Here is a 20,846-nt window from a genome sequence, read left to right on the forward strand (position 1 = left end):
TTGCAGTAGTCCAAATGAGGAAGTGAGTAGGACATGAGTGATTGAAGAACTGTGGTGGCACAGTGGTTAGACTGCAGTACTGCCAGCTACTTCTGCTGACTGCCTGCAATTTGGCAGTTCGAATCTCACCAGATTCTAAGTTGACTCAGCCTTCCATCCTTCTGAGGTCAGTAAAATGAGGACCCAGATTGTTGGGAGCAATATGCTGACTCTGTAAACCACTTAGAGAGGGATGTAGAGCACTGTGAAGCAGTATACAAGTCTAAATGCTATTGCTATGAACAGGGACGTCCATCCAGGAATGGACACAATTATCACATAAGACAAATTTGTGAAAAGGTCCCCTTAGCTATGCTTGTTACCAGATTCTCTAGCAGGAGCCAGGAGGACCCCCCCCCCCAATTGTGTTTCAACTCTGCTTGGGAGACTGCTATCTCACTTCATTGATATATGACAAATTTTCAGATTTCAATATCTCAAAGTCATTTTGCTAGAATGTAGTTGCAGCCAGATCTTCCCTAGCCAGACCTTCACAGCCTCCAAGTGTTGGGTAAGCTTAAACAATATTACTTGTCATGTCAGAAGTACTGAAAACTGCTGAGAGATTCAGGAGGATAGGATGAACACATCATCTCAGTTCCGAGCTCACCGGAGGTTACCAGGAGGCAGTCATCCCATTTCAAACCTGGTCTGAGTCCTGACTAAAAAGGATCTAGATAATCTGCTTCTTCTAGGGGCCTTTGAAGCTGAGTGGCTACCACCCTCTGATTAATCTTTGAGGAAATAGGAAAGGTTGGAAACTAGATGACATTTATCCAATGTGGCTGGGTCCATTATGGCCTCTTGAGAAGATGGCAAATCATCACATCCTTCAAGGCAGGTAGAACCAACCTCTTCTGCAAAGAGGCATTAGTTTATCAATCAAAAGCATCCCTTCTCTCTAAGCCCTTTCTATGTATATGGGTGATAAACTCAAATTTAGATCTCAAAATAAATTTCTGGAATCCATTTAATATCACACTTGCTGGAGTCATAATTTTTATTAAGCCATATCTTTCCTAAGCATGATTTGTTGAAAAAAAATTATAGGAGTCTCATTTTGTACATACAGCTGAGATAAAATCCTAACAGCATAGTTTACAAATCATAAGAGCTGGTTCACTTATTCACCTATCACAGTAAGCCAAGCTGAACATTTTTGTTTGTTTGTTTGTATCCCATTTTTAGTATTTTACACAAATAACTGAAGGCAGAGAATCTCCTTCTTTTTATTTTCCCCACAATAACAACCCTGGGAGGTGAGAAAAATGAGAGTGACTGGCCCCAAACCATCCAGCTGGCTTTTATGCCTAAGTTGGGATCTGAACTCATAGTCTTCTGTTTTCTAGCCTGGTGCCTTAATTACAGAACCAAAGTGGTTCTGATGAAATAAACTGCATTAAACCTTGGCATAATATATGAAGTCCTAGTTTGGTTTGCAGAACATGCTAAGAGTTGATGCTGTTTTTTACATCCAAGATGGAGGTTGAATCTGGAGTGTCTGTCACTGAAATTCAGGGTTACTGTATGGGAGAAACGTGTTGTGTGGGCCCAGTTATAGCAGTTTGCAAACATGCTTAGCAAGTTGTGCAAACTCAACCTCTTCTGGTGTAACATAGCCATTGTTCAGCAAAACCACTGCTTAGCACAGTGCTTTAACACAATTATTATATGTGAAATAAAATTAGAAATGGGCTTTAGATTCAATATGCCAATGTTAAGTCCATTGCATGGTTTTTATAAACTCCCTTGTTAACATGAAAAGTATTGTCCACTAATGCAAGTGCTGTCTACACTTCACAGTAAAGTCGTATTCCTAGACACAGAATTGCTATAGTTTATGGCAAGCCCTCATTATGTGAAGCATAATGGATATCTTCCTCCATTCTTTCAGTGCAGCATAATGTCTTTTAATTGGGAGATGATGCAGAATCCTCTTGACATTGGAACTATTCATGTATTCCTGAGAGATACTGGTTTTATTTGCCACAGCAAAAGAAACTCTTCATTGCTTCCCTGGTGTAAGAATGAAGCCAAGATGTTAAAGGTTAGTGTAGAATGAGACTTTTAACAAGGACTTTGGGGGCTGAAGCTTGAATGTCTTGAGCTTATTGATTGTCAGAGCTAAACCTTTATTGAAAACAAGTCAAATTTTGGTCTATTCAGTCACCAGATGACCTTTATAAATCAAAGAACAAGCTGTACATGCGAGCTCCAAGTATATTTAACTACAAATATAGTTTAAAAACACACACTCAGCACAATGCAATAGTCCCAGGGTGATACTTCACCAAGCAATAAAATAAGATCCAACAGGAGCTTCACCATTAGAGAAACTTATTAAATTACATGACAGGGATAATATTCTTTGCATAGCCATTTGCAGTTTTACATAGGCGTTTTGAGCATCCTAGCTACCCAAAGTTAAGATTTAGCTCATTATATACATCAGGGAGCTTTATTACTGTGTTTAATGCAGTTTTCTTTCTTTACAATATCATTTATATGTGCCAGAACATCATGTTTTGGTAAACGCAAAATTAGTAGAGGAAATTGAACTTAGTCTAAGCAGTTTTCAGTAAATGCAAAGTTGGTAGAGGCAATTAAAGAAAAGCTTTCTTTTGTTTACAAAAGAAAAAAAAAACCTTCCTCATAGAAGTGTGAGACTCCTCAGTGAATACCAGCCAAGAATATCTACTAGTGTTGTAAAACAAATTTGAAGGAAATGTTTCTCAAAGCATGTAGGTGCAAGCAAAGCATCCTTAAGGCGTCTTTTGGAAGGCTTGCACAGTTCCTTTGAAGATTGTCCCTGTTGAAGACTGAGCTGATTGAAGAGACGTGGAACGGCTGAGGTAACGAAGAACAGCTTTATTTAACAGAACCAGTTATAGGTAACTATATACAGAGTTCAGCACCTCGCCCTGCTTGGCAGCTATTTATACAGGAGCTGTCAAGCAGGGTGACCAATAGGAACAGTGTATACAGCCCGCGCTCAGCCAGCTGCGCCTTAGCCAATCAGGCACAGCTCAGCCAGAGCCGGCTGTCATTTGTAAGTCAAGGACCTGTGGCCTGTCGTAAGTCGAGGACTTAGGACCGGTTCCAAGTCAAGGACTTACATTAGGGTTTAACTGTGCAGGCCTACTCGCTTAGATAGGCAGGGTGGCACCAGACCGACCCAGAACATCGCAGTTGCAGTAGTAGCTCCTCCCCAATGGGAGTGGAGCTCCGGGTGACATCATCAGGGCCCATCAATGGAGACGGAATCCTCAAACCAGGTAGGTGGCATAGCGGTGCCACGTTGGATTGAGGAGGGGCTAGGCCAGGCTGCCGGAATGAAGTAGCCAGACAGGAGGGGCCTGATTGGGAAAAGGCCTCAGTGGAATGGTGCGGAAGAGGTGTCGCAACGGATTAAGGCAGTACTTGGGTAGGCTGCCAGGAGATGGTGGCCAGGCAGGAGAGGCCTGATTGGGAGGGTTCCACCACAAAACTGCGTTCGACTAAAGGGCGCTCGATGAAACCGCGTAGCTGACGTCATCACAGGGCGACAATAGCGCGGAGACAGAAGCACGCTGTAAACGCTAAACCTAAAATTAACACCTAAACCTAAACCTAACCCCCCTAAACCTAATCCTAAACCTAACCCTAAACCTAACCCTTAACCTAATCCTAAACCTAATCCTAACCCTTAACCTAACCCTAAACCTAACCCTAACCCTTATCCTAACCCTAAACCTAACCCTAAACCTAACCCAAACCTAACCCTTACCTTAACTTGAATCAGCTTGCTTTCAAAGCGCTATTTAAAGCACCCTTCTTTCTCCACGCTCGCTGTTGTCGCCCTGTTGATGATGTCAGCGACGCGGTTTAATCGGGCGCGCTTTAGTCGAGCGCGGTTTTGTCGTGCCACAGATTGGGAGAAGGCCTCGGTAGGTAGGCGGCGCCTCAGTTGATCCACATGGTGCCGCCACTCGCTGCCATCGGGAAGGACGACCCTGTAAGAACAGGGACCGGTTACTTTGGTGATGGTGGCAGGTACCCACCTCAGATCCCCAGTGAAGCTCCTGGCAAAAACCAGGTGCCCCTCCCTGAAAAGGCGTGGAGGAACCCCCAGTTCTCTAGGCTGCAAGGCGTTATAAAGGGGGTGCAGTCTGTCTAGGGTGGAGCACAGGCGGTGGCCCATCAGCAGCTCCGCGGGGTTTTTGTTAGACAGGGGACATGGAATGGAATTTTGGCTGAGGAGATAAGCTGCCACCTTGTCTGGCCAATTTCCAAGGTCCATGCGTCCCAATGCCTCTTTGGCCAAGCAGACAGCCTGTTTTGCTCAGCCATTGCAGGCACTGTGGTAGGGGGCTGTTGGGGCGTGGCGGATCCCTTGCCTGGTCAGAAAGTCCTGGAAGGCCGGAGCAGTGAATTGAGGCCCATTGTCAATCAGGACTGTGTCTGGCAACAGATGCCGCAATGCCCGAATGGTGGACTCTGCAGTGGTAGATGCCATGAGCAGGAGGTCCACCCAACGGGAGTAAGTGTCCACGACCACCAGGAAATTCTGACCATGGAAGGGGCCCGCGAAGTCCAAATGGACCCATGACTAGGGGCCTCTAGGAAGCTCCCAGTCCCTAACGGGAATTGCTGGAGGTTCGGGATGAGACTGTTGGTAGGGAGTGCAGCGGCCGACCCAAGTAACTATCTCTTCATTCATTTTGGGTCACCAGACATAGCTGCAAGCCAAAGCTTTCATGCGAGCTATGCCTGGGTGGACCCTGATGGAGGTGGTCTAGCACCTGGTGGTGCAAGGAGGGAGGAATAATTACCCTGTCTCCCTGTGGAGGGACAGCTCCAGCTGGAGGGTCTTGAAAGGACGGAAATGGTCGGCAACCTTGCCCAAAGGCCACCCCCTCTGTACCCACGTGAACACCTGAGATAGTACGGGGTCAGCGAGGGAGTGGGCTGCCACATCTGACGAAGACAGGGGTAGGTCCAAACAGCAAAGGACAGGAGGATAGAGGAAGATGGTGCAGGGACAGGATAGAGGAAGATGGTGCAGGGTTGGTGACAGGGAGTGGGCAGCAGCTGGGGTATTGGCATGCCCCATGTGCTTGCCTGGACAATATTGCAGCGTATATGCAGCGAGACACGTGGGGAGAGAGAATGCGCGGGGTAGGACGGTCACCAGCCAGAAGCCCAAGGAGAGGTATGTGGTTGCTGAACAAGGTGAAATGTCATCTGTAAAGATAGTCATGGAACTTTTTAATCCCGGACACAGCAGTTGGAGCCTCCTTTTCGATCTGGCTGTAGTTCCTCTCGGTGGAGGAGTGTGTCTGGGAATAAAAAGCTATGGGGGCTTCGGAGCCATTTGGAAGGAAATGGCTCAGAACGGCCCCAACACCTAAAGGGGAGGTATCACATGCTAATGTCAGCGGTAGCTTGTCACTATATTGGATTAAGAAAGCAGCTGATGTAAGCATGACTTTGACAGCTGCGAACGTATGCTCTTCGCAGCTGCCCCAGCACCAGCCGCTGATTGGTTGAGCAACTGATAAAGCGGCTTGGCCAGTGATGCCTTGTGAGGCAAAAATGGCATGTAGAAGTTCAAGAGGCTGAGGAATGCCTGCAGCTCCACCTTGGAGGTAGGTGTGGGGGCATTCTTGATGGCTTCCAGTTTGGAGGGGGTGGGGTGGAAGCCCAGGATTTCCATTTATGGCACAACAAAGGAGCATTTGCTGCGCTTTAATTTTAAGCCTGTGCCCCTAAAATGGTTGAGGACCTTCTGAAGAACTTTGATGAGCCCTGATCGACTGCGGGCAGTGATCAGGATGTCATTGAAGTAGGGAACCATGCCAGGGAGCCCATGGAGCAAATGCTCCATGAGGCTCTGGAAAATCCCCGGGGCAACAGAGACACCAAATTGTAAGCGGCAGCAGCGGAAAGCACCCTGGTGGGTGACGATTGTCTGGGCAGTGGCGGCCTCATCATCCACTAGGAGCTGCTGATGGGCTTGGCCCAAATCCAGTTTGGCAAATATGCAGTCCTGCCCCAAAGAGTGGAGCAGGTGCTGCACAACTGGAACTGGATATGGATTTGCAGGGAGGGCAAAGTTGATGGTCGACTTAAAGTCGGTGCAGATCCTGATAGAGCTGTCAGCCTTAACGGGGACCACTATGGGGGTCTCCCATTTGGAGTGGTCTACTGGGTCCAGGACCCTTTGTGCCAACAATTTGTTGAGCTCCGCATCAACCTTGGCCCTCAAGGCAAATGGTACTCTGAGTCTTAAGTCGTATGGGGCAACCTGGGGGTCTAAGTTCAGAGAGATTGGAGAACCCTTATATTCACCCAATGTTCCGTTGAAGACATCAGTGAACTCGGAGATGACGTCCTTGACAGTAGGTGCTATGGTGGAGGTTTGATGTACCCCCTGGAGTGACAGACCCAGTGAGGGAAACCAGTCCATGTCCAACAGGGCCGGCAGGGGCTTCCCAACAACCAAGATGGAGAGTCTTCCATGGAAGTTTCAACAGTCCACCCAAACCTCATAACTGCCCAGGGTTGGAATTTGAGTCCCCTGGTAGTCCTTTAGGGTGTTGCAGCTGGTTCCGTAAGATAGATGGGCACATCTTAGAGAGGGTACTCCAGGAGAAGAGGGAGCGGGAGGACCCTGAGTCCACCTCCATGATGCAAGGAGCCCCTTCAATCATCAAGGAGACTGTGATCTTTTTTGCGTCAGCCGAAGCCTTGCTGATTGATGCGGCAGGGCCCTCAGGCATCTTCTTGTTGATGGCATAACAGTCATCTCTCTGCATCTCTCTGCCGGCGTTACTGGCAGGCAGGCATTAGTCAGTAGTCGGTTTCAGGTGCCAGAGGCAAAATAGCACGGCAGACATGAGTGAAGTGGCCCTTCAGATTGCAGCAGTGACAGGTGGCCATTTTAAAGGGGCAAGTTGTGTGGGTGTGATTGTCGCCACAGCCCATGCAACCAGCCACTGGGGAATGGGCAGTAGCAGGTAGTTGAAGTCTTCTCAGTTGTGCCCGGAGGCAGTCGACCTGATTCTCATCAAGGTTGTCTAAGGGAGCCGACTCATCAATGAAGCAGGCTCTTTGGGGGGGAGGTGCGATCAGCTGCTGGCACCATTGAATCTCAGCCGTAGACCTATCTGACAGCTGTAAACCTATCTGATAGTTCGACTTCATCCACCGCCTGCTGTAAGGTAATATTGGCTCGTGCTAGCAATCTCCGCATGAGGCAGACATCGTGAACCCCACGGACAAATTGCTCGACCAGGGAATCACCCAAGTCGATGAACTTGCACTGGATGGCCGCCGTTCGGAGTGACTGTAAGAATTGGCTTACAGTCTTGGAGACTTTTTGAACACACTGCCGGAAAGCATAGTGGTGGGCTATGCGAGAGGGCGTTGGAGCATAGTGGTTTTTAAGCTTGGCAATCAAAGTGTCCCAAGTCAATTCGTGGACTGGCAGGGATAAGGCTAGAGCCCTGGCAGTATTAAACATGTCAGGTCCACACAAACTGAGGAAAAAACTGCATTTTCGGTCATCTGGTTGCTGAAGATTATTATTAGCAATAAGGAAACACTGGAATCGCTTGAGGAAACCAGCCCACAATTCATGAGCGAGCCGAAAGGTGAGTGAAGCCATAGTGATGAGGTAAAAAAAAAATTTCCTTGAAGAGAAGAGGAATTAATTGTTCCCTTCTCCTTTAGCTGTTCTAGGGAGGAATCTTCAGCATCTCACCCTCGCCGCCAGTATTGAAGACTGAGCTGATTGAAGAGACATGGAATGGCTGAGGTAACGAAGAACAGCTTTATTTAACAGAATCAGGTAACAGGTAACTATATACAGAGTTCAGCACCTCACCCTGCTTGACAGATATTTATACAGGAGCTGTCAAGCAGGGTGACCAATAGGAACAGTGTATACAGCCCGCGCTCAGCCAGCTGCGCCTTAGCCAATCAGGCACGGCTCAGCCAGAGCCGGCTGTCATTTGTAAGTCAAGGACCTGCGGCCGGTCGCAAGTCAACGATGTACATTAAGATTTAACAGTCCCTAGCTGTTTGTATATGTGTATGTGCATACTTGCATGTGCGCATATGTGTATGCACAGCTGCTTCCTTGAAATGTGATTAGTGCATGAACATTCACATGTAATTGGGAACAACCCCAGAAGTAGGTGCATAAACTTTGCAATGGACACAGCTCCTTGAATGTTCTCTGATGTGTTTTGTGTCAGGATCTCTCTCCAGAACTGAACTCCGTGGTCTGAAATGACCCTTTTGGGTACCCTGTGCAGGCGATAAATATGTTTCACAACATTTTCGCTAATTTCTTTGCGGACAGCAACCCTGAGCAAGCGATGAAATGTGCCTGCTTGGAAAACAAATCAATAACTGTCCAAATCACTTTATTCCTGCTGCTATCTGGGAGCACGACGATAAAGTCCATTGTGATCTCCTCCCATGCTTGGCTAGGGCTGGCCACTCGTTGTAGTAGTCCAGAGGGCTTCTGCGGCCGTATTTTCATTGTTGCACAAGTAGCACAGCTTTTTACGTAATCTTCCACCTCCGATCTCATCTTTGGCCACCAAAATTGACGCCTGGCAAGGTGGAGTGCTTTTAAGAATCCAAAGTGGCCTCCTAGTTTCATATCATGGCTTCGCTGTAGGACTTCCAACCTCAACCCCGCAGGGACGTACAATTTGGACCCCTTCCAGGCTAAGCCACCGCTCATCATTAGGATGTCCTTGTTATTGTTGAACCACGGGTCTGCCGGGAGTCTTGCTTTGAACTCTGTCGTCAGCTTATCCTGATTTCGGGTGGTGACCTGGGCCACCTGTTGGAGGGGAAAAATAAATGATGGGTTGAACAACTTTTTCCTTCATACTCTTGTACTGTGGTTTTCTCGACAAAGCATCCACCAACAACTTCTTCCCTGCAGGGATGTGTTTAATTACAGATTTAAACCTTTGGAAGTATTGTGCCCAGTGAACTTGTTTGGGGGATAACCCTCGATGGGCTTTGAGAGCTTCGAAGTTTTTATGATCAGTCCAGACCTCGAACGGCATATCCCCCCTTCCAGGAGATGTCTCCAGGTGAGCATGCTCCACCTGATCGCAAACGCTTCTTTCTCCCAAATGGCCCACCTCCTTTCAATAGTGGTGAGTTTCCTGGAGATGTAAGCACATGGCAAGAGGTGGCCCTCTCTATTCTTTTGTAGTAGCACTGCAGCTAGTGCTACATCACTGGCATCCGTCGGGATTATGAATGGTCACTTTGGGTCGGGGTGTTGCAGTATGGGCTCTTGGGCAAAGAGCTGCTTTAATTTCCATTAGGTCCACACAAGGACTCAGCTCAGCATTTCATCCCAGCACAAACGGTGCAGTGGAGAGGGCCAATGCGATGGTGAAACAATACATCCGGTGTTACGTGGACTATCAGCAAGACAACTGGTCAGACTTACTACCCTTTGCCGAAGTGGCGTACAACAATGCGATCCACAGCAGCACTGGATTAACTCCTTTCCAGATTATCAGTGGCATGGAATTTGTTCCCATGCCTGAATTGCCTAGAGAACCTCCCTCCTCCATGTCTCTGAATGAATGGATGGACACACTAAAGAAAGGATGGGAAAATATGAAGAAGGCTCTAGCAGATGCAACAGAAGCCTACAAGAAGCAAGCTGATAAACACCGCTCGCTCCGACCCCCCTTTCGTGTGGGGGACAAGGTTTTTGTATCTACCAAATACTTAAGATTAAGAATGCCTAGTAAGAAATTGGGGCCAAAATTTCTAGGTTCATTCCCAATAGAGAAGATAATTAACCCAGTTACAGTTCGACTCAGTCTACTCAGAATTCTTGGGAAAATTTACCCAGTATTTCATTGTAGCTTGTTGAAACCAGTAATTGGGTCCAGCATAAGACCGTCCACCCAAGCTCCCCCTCCTCCTGTAGTGGTAGAAGGGGAAACACATTATGAGGTGAAAAAAATCTTAGACTCCAGGCTGTATAGGGGTTGCTTACAGTATTTAGTGCATTGGAAGGAGTACCCTTTGTCCGAAGCCACTTGGGTGAAAAGTTGGGACCTAAAAGCAGATAGGTTAGTAAAACAATTCCATGAGAAGTTTCCTGATAAGCCAAAGGGTCCCCCTGGTGGGGAAGAGGTGGTTAATTTTGTTATGTTAACTTTTATGTTATTCTCTTTTCAGGAAATGTTTTTCTTCTGAGGAGAGGCCACCTGTCAGGCCTGTAGTTATATTCCTTTTTAGGATCTTTGGCCTACCACACACTCTATTATTTCATTAAGCTGTTTATTAGTGTAGTAATTTGGAGGGGGAATAGAAAGGAGTAGAATTGTGGAATGTGTTGTTGTCATTCTTTTCTAGAAGCTCAAGGTCATCTTTTGTCTCCACATCTCTGCATCTGACCGGAACTAGATGGGTGGAGATGCCAGCATGGGTGAAGAAGATTGGACCATGTGATGGATTTATGGGTGTGGGGATAAGATCATGAACTCTCAACAGGGTGGAATCCCAGGAAGTTTTCAGAATTGGGATTGTCTGTCTGTCTTATTAAATTGTCTGTCTTATTAAATTGGAACTTTGAGGAAAGTTATGTCTTGAGCTCTGTTTTAATTCTGCATGATAATTGGAATGCTGACACTTTGCTTATGCTAACATGCTTTACGAATCATATTTTTGAATGCTCTGTTTGATATTCTTGTGTAGCATGCAGTGAGAGTTCTTGCATAACCATGAGGAAATATTTCTCTTTTGTAAAGAAAGTAAAGTGTTCTTAATATTTCTCATGCCAACTTTATAATTAATAAAAGCAGATTAGATGGAATAAAATTTCCTCTGACTTAATGTTTATCACAATGCTAATCTAGAATTCACCCTAGTTATCAACAGCGAAGCAACTGAACCTGTGTCCAAAGGAATTTTAGAATCCTTCTGTCCAGGAGCCACATGATTGAAATCTGGTTGAGAACACCAAGGTAAAGTTTCCCATGTCCAGTTGTGTCCAACTCCAGAGGGAGGTGCTCATCACTGTTTCTTAGCTGAGAGAGATAGTGTTGTCCAAAGATATTCCCTTGGTCATACAGCCAGCATGACTATATGCCAAGGCTCAAGGAATTCTGTTCCCTTCCCACCAAAATAGTACCTATTTATCTATTAGTATACCTTGCATATTTTTGAACTGCTAGGTGGGAAGGAGCTGGGGCAAGAAGAAATCTATTCTATAGAATGCTGACAAGCACTCCAGCTTTATTTACTTGGTTAATTATCTTAACATTAATTACATTATGATAGCCTAAATCACCAAAAACATGTTGAAAACAGTTTTTGCAGGTTTTCCAAAGCCATCTGAAACTTCAGCCAGAAAATATGCCATCAGATTGCATTTATACTGACTGAAATTGCCACAACATTCTAGGTTTCAATATTACGAATATGCATTTAGTAGTGGATAAAATTGACCACTCTGTTTCATATTCATTATTGTCACAGAATTATATAAATTCTGAAAAAAAATGCCCATGTTGCAATTGTAAACTGTATGGTTTGTTCAGCTCATCATTCTGGCAATAAAGTGGGGACTACATTTGGAGGGAATCAAAATCTGCCTCAAATTCTTGTCAACAAGAGGCCTCTCATGTACCATCAGCAAAAAGAAAGAAGCATTTAAATTTTTCTTCAATACACATCATATATCATGAAAAATGTTTGCTAATAAACAATAATTCCTTTTGATTATTTGTTCTGTTTTATTGCAAAAAATTATGAATAACACATGACTTTGTACAGTGTGCTCCCTCTCTATTTAATGCTTTATATCTTTCAATAAATATTGTATCTTTCCATTTTTAAAAATTGGAAAACTTCAATGTGCTTAAATGTTTCCCTGAATGCCATTGTAGGCAATCAACAGGGTATGTTAACACTCAAATATCAACAGATTTGTTAAGTTGTTGCTTGCTGACATTGTCATTTGTATTAAGTGAAGATGAAAATATAGTTTCCACCACCCTCATTTCTTAGCAGGAACACACTTTACATTATGATTTCTAGAAGCAGAAGTTCATAAACCCAGTGCATTTACTTTTGAGCCTCTTACTGTAGATTGCTTAAAATATGCCCTTAATACATCAGAAGAAGCAATTGTTTCCTTGGCAAGTATCTTTAGGCTTTAATAGGGGAGATTAATCTTTCTTCTTTGATATTAGTGAATTAGCAAAGAATCTGATCCCTCTTAATCAATTGTCTTTTGGCACATATAAAGGTGAGCAGCTGTCGAGCCAAACAGGCATTCATATTACTGTTTACCTGCTGGGGAAATACATTTACCACAGCTCCATAATATTTGAGAAATTCCACTGCTAACTGGAAGCAGGAAGGATGCCATTTTGTGTGGACAGAAACACTCCTGGAGCAAAGTAAAACAGTCTTTCAGAGCTGATAGATGAATGAAACAGCCACCATATGGGGTGCAAAACTCCAGGCAATCAGAAATATTAGTGACATGCATATGATGAAACTTGTGAAGCTACAAGGACAGAGTTCACATGATTGAAAACTATTTACACAAAGTGTATATTTTAAAAATCAAGTGGAGACCCAATGATAGATCTGCGTGCTCTCTAAGCCACGTTCTAGAAATTTGCAGCATTTTATGTGTATGCCACATAAATGTGTTTCCTTTAAATAATAATAATAAAAATGAAAAGATCTGCTCATTTTCTGCCAGTTTAGTTCACTAAAAACATTTTACTTTACTCAGTTGGAATTGCAATCTATTTGGCCTGCTCAGCTGTTCTGGGCTAAGGTGTGCAGAGGGCTTTTGTTGGTGTTGAACAAACTAGACCATATGTGTGAAAACCACCGTATAGTCCTGGACTCAGTTGTGATATAAAACATGGCAACTTTAATAAGCCAGTGGGGGAATATGCTGTTCACCATTCTTGAACAGAAAAATATACAGAAGTCTATCTTGATATTTCCTGAAGTAGGTTTTATCAGCAGAAACAATTGTTCATGCAATTCTTAATTGATGCTGGGTAGAGATGTTCCCCAGCTTTTGATTTGCAAGCCCCAGGAGAACACATATTTTCCAATGGAAATTTTGAAATAATGACTTTAATTGATTTGCATTTTGCATTTCTGTTTTGCAGAAAGCACAACCAAACAATTTCCCATTTGGGATGTATAAAACAAATTTGTGCCCCATTTTAAGAAAATCCCAAATCAGTAGTCCTTCAATTACAAACTATGAATGTAAATTGATGGAGAAAGAAGCCTACAAGATGCTAAAATTATCAATGATATTGGAACTGGTGTTAGATTTAGAAAGGATTAACATTTTGGCTGGAAAAAAACACTTGGGTAGTGGATTTTTTTTTTAACGTATGCAGTTTAGTTGAGGTATAGTTTGCTTCAGGCTGCACTCTCAAATTATGCAGTTGTCTTTGTGAGAGTTAGGATAGATGGCAATAAAGGAGAATATCTCAGGGCAAAGCAGATTAGGAATGTAAAAGAAATGCATCATGGATTTCTTTTTGAAATGTCGTGATTCACTCAAATGGAATCTGTCACAGGATGGGCACTTAATTCTCAGAGCTGAGTGGCATCCAGCTCAAAATGTTTCTTGACTCAAAAATTGGATCTGACAGAGTTCCCTGCAAAATGGTTTACTTCATTGGGGGAAAATGCATGGGGGGATCCCTGATGGGAGCAGGATGAAGAGGTAGGACAAGTATCTGAATCCAGACCAAGAAAGGAATATGAATGAATGTTCATATGAATGTTCAGACAAGCCCCTCCCTGTTCCCAAAAAAGGGAGGGAGAGGGAAGCACATTCAGACTTTCAAACTTACTACCACTTTACAATAAAAGTAATCCTGACCTACTGGCATTGGTTTCCAAATCTGGTCAATCTTGAAAGACTGACATCAAACAGTTTACTCTTTTCTGCTCCTTCCCAGCTATTTCCAGTTTAGGAGGCTCTTTGTTGTTAAATAATGTGATTATATTTTTACTTGCAATTGTTTATGGTTACTCAAAAGGCGGCATATAAATAATTCCAATCAATGAACATGAATGGGAACTAATTGTGGATTTTTGTGTTTTTTTTAAAAAATGTACAGAAAATTGAAGAAAACCTGGTGGGACTTATACACGTAATTATTGCTTTCAGACTGAGCTGCATGTGGATCGAGAGATCACTTGTATAAATGATTTATTTATTGCAGTTTACTTAATATTTGCATCTTGCTTTTCAATCAATGTTTAAATTAGGTTAAAGGGAAATTGAATATCATAATACTGTGAAATTTCAAATTGAAATGTACACATGTAACCAACAAAAATAGGACCTGCATCTAACTTTCTCCTAGGCCTTTAAAGGTTAATACCATGAAGATCAGAAACAAGATGTTAATCAATGTAATTGGTTTAGGATTTGTGTAATATATTTCAACTGTCTTGCTTCTTGGGCTTCTGCTGATCTCGTTTATATCAATTATAATTAATTAATTAAGATATATAATTTATATCCCTCATTATTGCTGTTTTTCAACATGAAAATAGAGTTACCAAGAATTGCCAGTATAGAAGACAGGGGGGGAAACCCAGCCTGGTTGCAGCTGTGAATGAATGAATAACTGCAGCTTCATCAACTATGTATCAAGCTGTGCAGCTTTCTTATGGTTTTATGGCGGGCTTGTGTTTGCTTTGTTGTTTACTGCCTAGAGTTTTAATTGATTGGGGCAGTTTACAAATAATGTAAAACAAACTCATAAAAACTGGAAAAAGGTTCTTCTAGTTTCTGGAGCATCCAAGGACAGGATTTGATATAAAAACACCCCAAACTGACTTTTGAGTTTCAGGATAATACAACTCTATCTAAAGTGGGCTGTGTGCTTTCAGTATCCCTCCAATAACACCTTCACTCTGGCCAAATCATAATTACCTTCCAATATTGATTCAGAGTTTCTTGCACCCCTAGTATAAGATGATGGAAATGAGAGAGCTATGTATCATCCACATCTTTATGCCACTTCAGCCAAAACTGTCAGGTTTTTGTAAATGTTACAGAGCATGAGGAACAAGAAAGATGGATCCTTAAAGTATCCATAAATCAAAATCTATGGAGCAAAATGGTTAATCCCCTCCACTGTCTTCTTAGAACAATCCTTACCTTGCTCTAAAATGGAACTTCCTGAAGCATTGCAGAGGGCTAATATGGTATCCTTACCATCAGAAAGGTAGCATGATTGATGGTGTTGAAAACCATTGAGATATCCAAGAGAATTGTTATTCCCTGACTTATTTCTGAATGCAAATCATTGATTGGTAGCTAGGCAAATTTTAAACTGCAAGCAACTTTGGGCGGCTTTGCATACAAATGGAAAGATGATAAAAAACAATTTTTTCCATCATCTTTAGGAGCCTTTCTTCCGTTCCCCAACCAAAGCCTGCTTTTCATTGTTTTAAAAAGAAAAGGTGCTTGTTAGATTTATATTCCACTTTTCCTCCAGAAACTCCAGCCTAGTTACATCACTTTTCTTTTCTTTTATACCAACACAGTAACAAGAACTCTTGGAGATAGGAAAGTGACAGGGCCTGTAATGATTGGCTTCTTGTTTTGGGTGTAAACGATTCACTGATGAAGTTGGATGTCTAAAATTTTCTGTCTTGTTTTGATTTTCTTGTGTTATTTTAGACCTGCTTGTAGGTTTCATTCATTTTGCTTGCACTGGGCATTCTTTTTAAAATAAAAAGCTGCATATAAATATAACAGAGAATCTATAACTGTTAATATATTCCAGTTAAAGCAGCATTTCAGGAGAGAGGAGGTGAAATCTCACACTAGTTTCTTTGAGGCTGCAACTGTGGAGAATACGTTAATTGGTTCTACAACGGTGTTGGATGCTAAGGGAGGCTGAGATTACCAAAATGGAAAGCCACAAATTAATATGAAAAATATTATTCTTTGCCACAAATTGATATGAAAAATATCCAGTACAGTGTAAACAGCCAGGGTTTTTTGAAAATTACTGGTGTGATAGAATCATCACAATTCTGAGAGCCTTAATATAAGAGAAAGTGAATTAAAACTCAGCCTTTCATCTATAGGAGCCAGTGGGAAGCCAATGTGGTTTTCTGATGCAGGGACTAAAGACAGGCTGCTCTTTCCCAGATATTTTGGCATCAGAGACAGTAGCAGTTGTTGGCTCGCTCCCAGCGATCATCATTAATACCCGATGAATTGCTCTTGCCAAATGGACTTTAGGAAATAGTCTAATAAAGAGGAATCATATACTTGCAAGTAAAAATAACCATTAGTCCACTGATTTCTTTTTAAAGGGCCTCCCTCTTAGCATTCTAGAATGCATCCCTGATGATGGAATATCAAAATGCACACAAGCCATGAGTATTCATGGATAATGAACTAGGATTCCCCCTCCCTCCAATGTTCTATGCATATAGTTCTGTACATTTTCAGACCAAAGTTCACTGCTATAAAGGCAGTGAAAACAGAAGATTAAGTATGTGAAAGTTAATCACTTTATCTGCTTAAAAACTCCCATTGTTTATTACTTATTAATTTATTGTAACATTTATATCAAAGGATAAGCAATTAAACATGAAAAAAAAAACTGTGGCATTAAAAAAGCATTTACCCAATGTTTCAAAATTGTGGTGCTGAATTACAAGTTTTCTTGCAACCAGTATTGCTGCCAACCAGGCCTTTGGGAATGGAAGGGCAGTTGGTATAGTATTTGGAAGGGACAGTTGAGATGAATGTCTTCCAAGCTTCCACAAAATACATTGCTTCCATTACTCTGGTGCAGAGAAGACCTCTCTTGCTAGAACTTAAAAATTAGACAAGCAAATATGCATTAATCAAGGGGAAGTGATTCCTTTTACTATGATATAAATATCCCCCAAATCAATAGGTTTCTTCTGATGACCAATCATATACAGTGGTATCTTGGTACTCAACTCAAAAACACACGGAGGAGAGCCTTTTCTGTTGCTGCCCCGACCCTATGGAACGAGCTCCCCATGGAGATCCGCACCCTCACCACGATCCAGACCTTCCGCGCAGCCCTCAAGATCTGGCTCTCCCAGCAGGCCTGGGGATAGGCTTCCAATTACCCGCCCGAGTGTTTGATTGCTGAATGAAAGTTGTGTTTTATTATTTTTCTTTTGTTCACAAAGTGTTTGTTTTGACCTTGCACTTCCCCTCCCCTGTGGTTGTAAGCCGCCCTGAGTCCCCTCAGGGAAAAGGGCGGCATATAAATCCCAATAAACCTGAAACCTGAAACCTGAACTGCTATGAAACTCATCAAATTTGGTACTCAACACATTTTGATGCATATTTTGTCCCAATTGTCATTGTTTGTTTGTTACTCAATGCACAAACTAGAACCTATCAGTGCTGGCTACCTTGTGACTCACTACATTATTCTTATGGGAAATTTTTGTTTGGTACTCATAATTTTTGGTATTCATTGCACCTTCCAGAACCAATTAATGATGAGTCCCAAAGTACCATTGCATGCTGATTTAAACAATCAGATTACCAGAGGTATTTTTATTAGGATTCCTGCACTGAGACGCATTTGGGCTCCTTCAGTATGAAGGATTGACTATAGGGTGATGTGACATGGACTAGCACCACGTTGTTCAATGTATATTTGAGGTTGGGGAGAAAGTAGAATCCTTCTAATATTAACCAAGAGGAATCAATTATCTTGGCCAGTTAACATTTTGCTATCTTAAAAACTCTGTCTTATTTTTTTTTATAAACTATGGACCAATACAGGTTGCCTATCTTGACCCAATAACTTGCAATAAGAAAATAAGGGATGAGAATAGTGACTATAATAGAAACTTTGTTAGATGACTTTTTAGAGATGACAGTAATTTGATTTGTTTACTTGGTATACTTCTGATCATCTCACTGATCAATGCTCTCTAGGCAAAGTTAAAAGATTTTAGTTCTTAAATAATACTTCATGAATGATGTAAAGAAGTGGAAATAAGATCAGAGTAGAGCAATGATCAGGGGGTTATAAATTAAGTCCTATGAAGAGATATAGAAGGAATTGAAAGTGCTTAGTCTTGAGAAAATGGAGGGGTAATATGAAGGTGTGAAGAATCAGGATCACATATAAATTCCAGTTCAGAAGATTTATTACTCAAGCCTATACACAAGAATTTGGTTAACAGTCAGCATAAACCTGCATGAGATAAAAATTAACAGAATTCCAGTGGGGGTGTGTGGGAGTGTTTGTGAACATGTAACAATTTTAGGCTGAGTCCTCTCTTGACTCTGCTCCAAGCTTTGCCTGCTCTTCTCCTGCAGTAGCCACCTCAAGAGATGTAGAAGAGGGTCAAGATCTCTGCCATCCTAGAGTGCAGGGCAAGGGATAATGGTCTTCAATTATAGGAAAAGAAATTCTGATTGGGTAAAGGAGAGGAAAACCCCCTAAGAGTAATAACAGGTCAGCAGTGCTACTAATTACTCAGAGATTCTCTTCACTGGCTATGTCAATGTATATCACACATATATTCATTAACCTGTGCTTCTGGGATGCTTTAATATGGATTCCTGCTCTGAGCCTGAGATTGGTGTTCATGACCTTTCAACTCTGTGGGCATTCCTTTTGATGATCACTGCATAGTCATCGAGTAGACACCAAAGGCTCTTCATGTATAGCAAAATTGAGCAATATATCAGCTAATTTCTGAAAAGAGATTTTCTTTTCTTTCTTAACAGTTGACCTGTACAAGAAAAACCCCAAGATGACATAGCATAGTGTCAGCACTAAGATAGTTATTCTGACCGTTTCTTATAGTCTTGTCCTCCTGCTAGATTGCCCTCTGTACAGATTTGTGTCTTTTGGAAACATTTGTATGTAAATGAGTTCCAGTTTCTCACCTTAGCTAGAACTGCTTGAGAGTGCACTTCAGATCCATTGCTTTTAAATGTAATGATTATATAATTCATTAACTCCAATTTTCTTTCTGATTACAGGCCAGCTCATTAGATACTTTCCAGAGATTAGAAACCATAAAGCAACTCATTGTGGGATATATTAGGAATCCCTAACAGGGGCCCAGTATGTGCTGTACATTAGAATTAGGAGCAGTTGACAAAGCTGCTGTTCCAAGTGCCTTGGTTTCAAAGGTCAAAATTTAGGGACAGTTCTTGCAGAGTCCAGTTCATGATCTGTAGGATGAAACAGTAAAAAATCTCGTATCATCATGGCAAAAATGAATATATTTTCATCAAAATATATTTTGAAATTTCATATATCAAAATATATTAATATATTTTCAAAAAAGAGGAAAAAATGGATCCAGGAAATTATAGATCAGCCTGACATCAGTACTGGGAAGATCCTGGAAAAGACAGATCTGTGAACACCTAGCAGCAAGCAAAGCTGTTATTAGAAGCCAACAAGGGTTTGTGAAAAATAGATCATCAAACAAATCTTATTGCATTCTTTCACAATATGACTAAATTAGAGGACCAGTGGAATGCTGTGACAAAGTAGACCACAATCTACTTCTTGGTAAAAAATATGGAAAAATATGGGTTAGACAGTAACACCACCTGATGGATTTGTTAACCAACCAACCACACTCAGCATATATCCTCAATGGAATTACCATATTTTTCAGAGTATAAGATGCTCCGGAGTATAAGATGCACATTTTGGGGAGCAAAACAAGAAAAAAAAATCTGCCTCAGCCTACTAGCATCCATAGCATCCATTAATATTCATCTGGCTAGCATCCTTGCAACAAACAGCAAACAGCCTGATAAGCTTCAGCATGTTATTGCATCTTGATTCAGCACAAGCAGCCTCCCAGAATACCCCCAATCAGCTGTTCCAGACTGCGGGGATCACCACAACCCATTGGTGCCTCTGCACGTTGCATTTTTGGCCTCCTTATGTCATGTTTTTGACCTTCGCGCATTGCTTTTTTGGCCTCTGCACACACTGTTTTAGACCTATTCCAGGCTGCTGAGATCACCACAGCACATCGCCACAGCACAATGCCACCACTGACCCCTGCCACCTGGAACCAGTCGAAAACGTGATGCGTGGAGACCAAAAATGGAGCATGCAGAGGCTGAAAATGCGATGCACAAAGGCTGAAAACGTGATGCACAGAGGTAGCAATCGGCAGCGATAGGCTGTGATGATCCTTGCAGCCTGGAACTGGTGTAAAACAGGGTGTGCGGAGGCCAAAGGTGTGATGTGTGGAGACCAAAAATGGCTGAAAGGTGGGGACTGGCGGGTGGGTGGGGCTTTGGCAACATTGCTGTATAAGATGCATAGACATTTCCACTCACTTTCAGGCGGGGAGGAAGTGTGTCTTATACTCCTCTGGAGGAAAGTTTGAAGTGGGATTCTGTCTTAGGCCCAGGACTCTTCAACATATTTATAAATGGTTTAGATGAGGAGAAACATAAAATTTGCAGACAATATCAAGCTAGGGTGAATAGCCAATATTTTAGAAGATAGACTTAAGGTCCAGAAGGATCTTGACAGACTTAAAGACTGGACATTACCCAACAAAATACAATTAAGTGGTGAAAAAAGTAAGGTTTTACACTTTGGCAAGAAAAACCAAATGCATAGACATAGAATAGGTAGTACCTGGCTATGAGAAGCATCTAGGAGTACTAGCAAATGACCACTGAAGTATGAGCCAGCATTATGCTACAGCTGCCCAAAAACTCCAATGCAGTCCTAGGATTCATCAACAGTGAAATAGTATCA

The 20,846-nt window shown here is 42.4% G+C and overlaps 1 long non-coding RNA gene across 1 annotated transcript; it reads left to right on the plus strand.

Annotated features, from left to right (window-relative positions):
• The first annotated feature begins 6,859 nt into the window (after positions 1 to 6,859).
• Positions 6,860 to 11,796, plus strand: LOC148045535 (uncharacterized). The gene is made up of 2 exons (XR_015696781.1): positions 6,860 to 9,137; positions 9,378 to 11,796. It is a non-coding gene; the product is annotated as an uncharacterized LOC148045535 (long non-coding RNA).
• The last annotated feature ends 9,050 nt before the right edge of the window (positions 11,797 to 20,846 follow it).

This window comes from Thamnophis sirtalis, unplaced genomic scaffold (assembly GCF_051295495.1).
Source record: "Thamnophis sirtalis isolate CommonGarterSnake01/CBP01778 unplaced genomic scaffold, rThaSir2_p1.2 scaffold_5, whole genome shotgun sequence".
NCBI classification, from domain to species: Eukaryota; Metazoa; Chordata; class Lepidosauria; order Squamata; family Natricidae; genus Thamnophis; species Thamnophis sirtalis.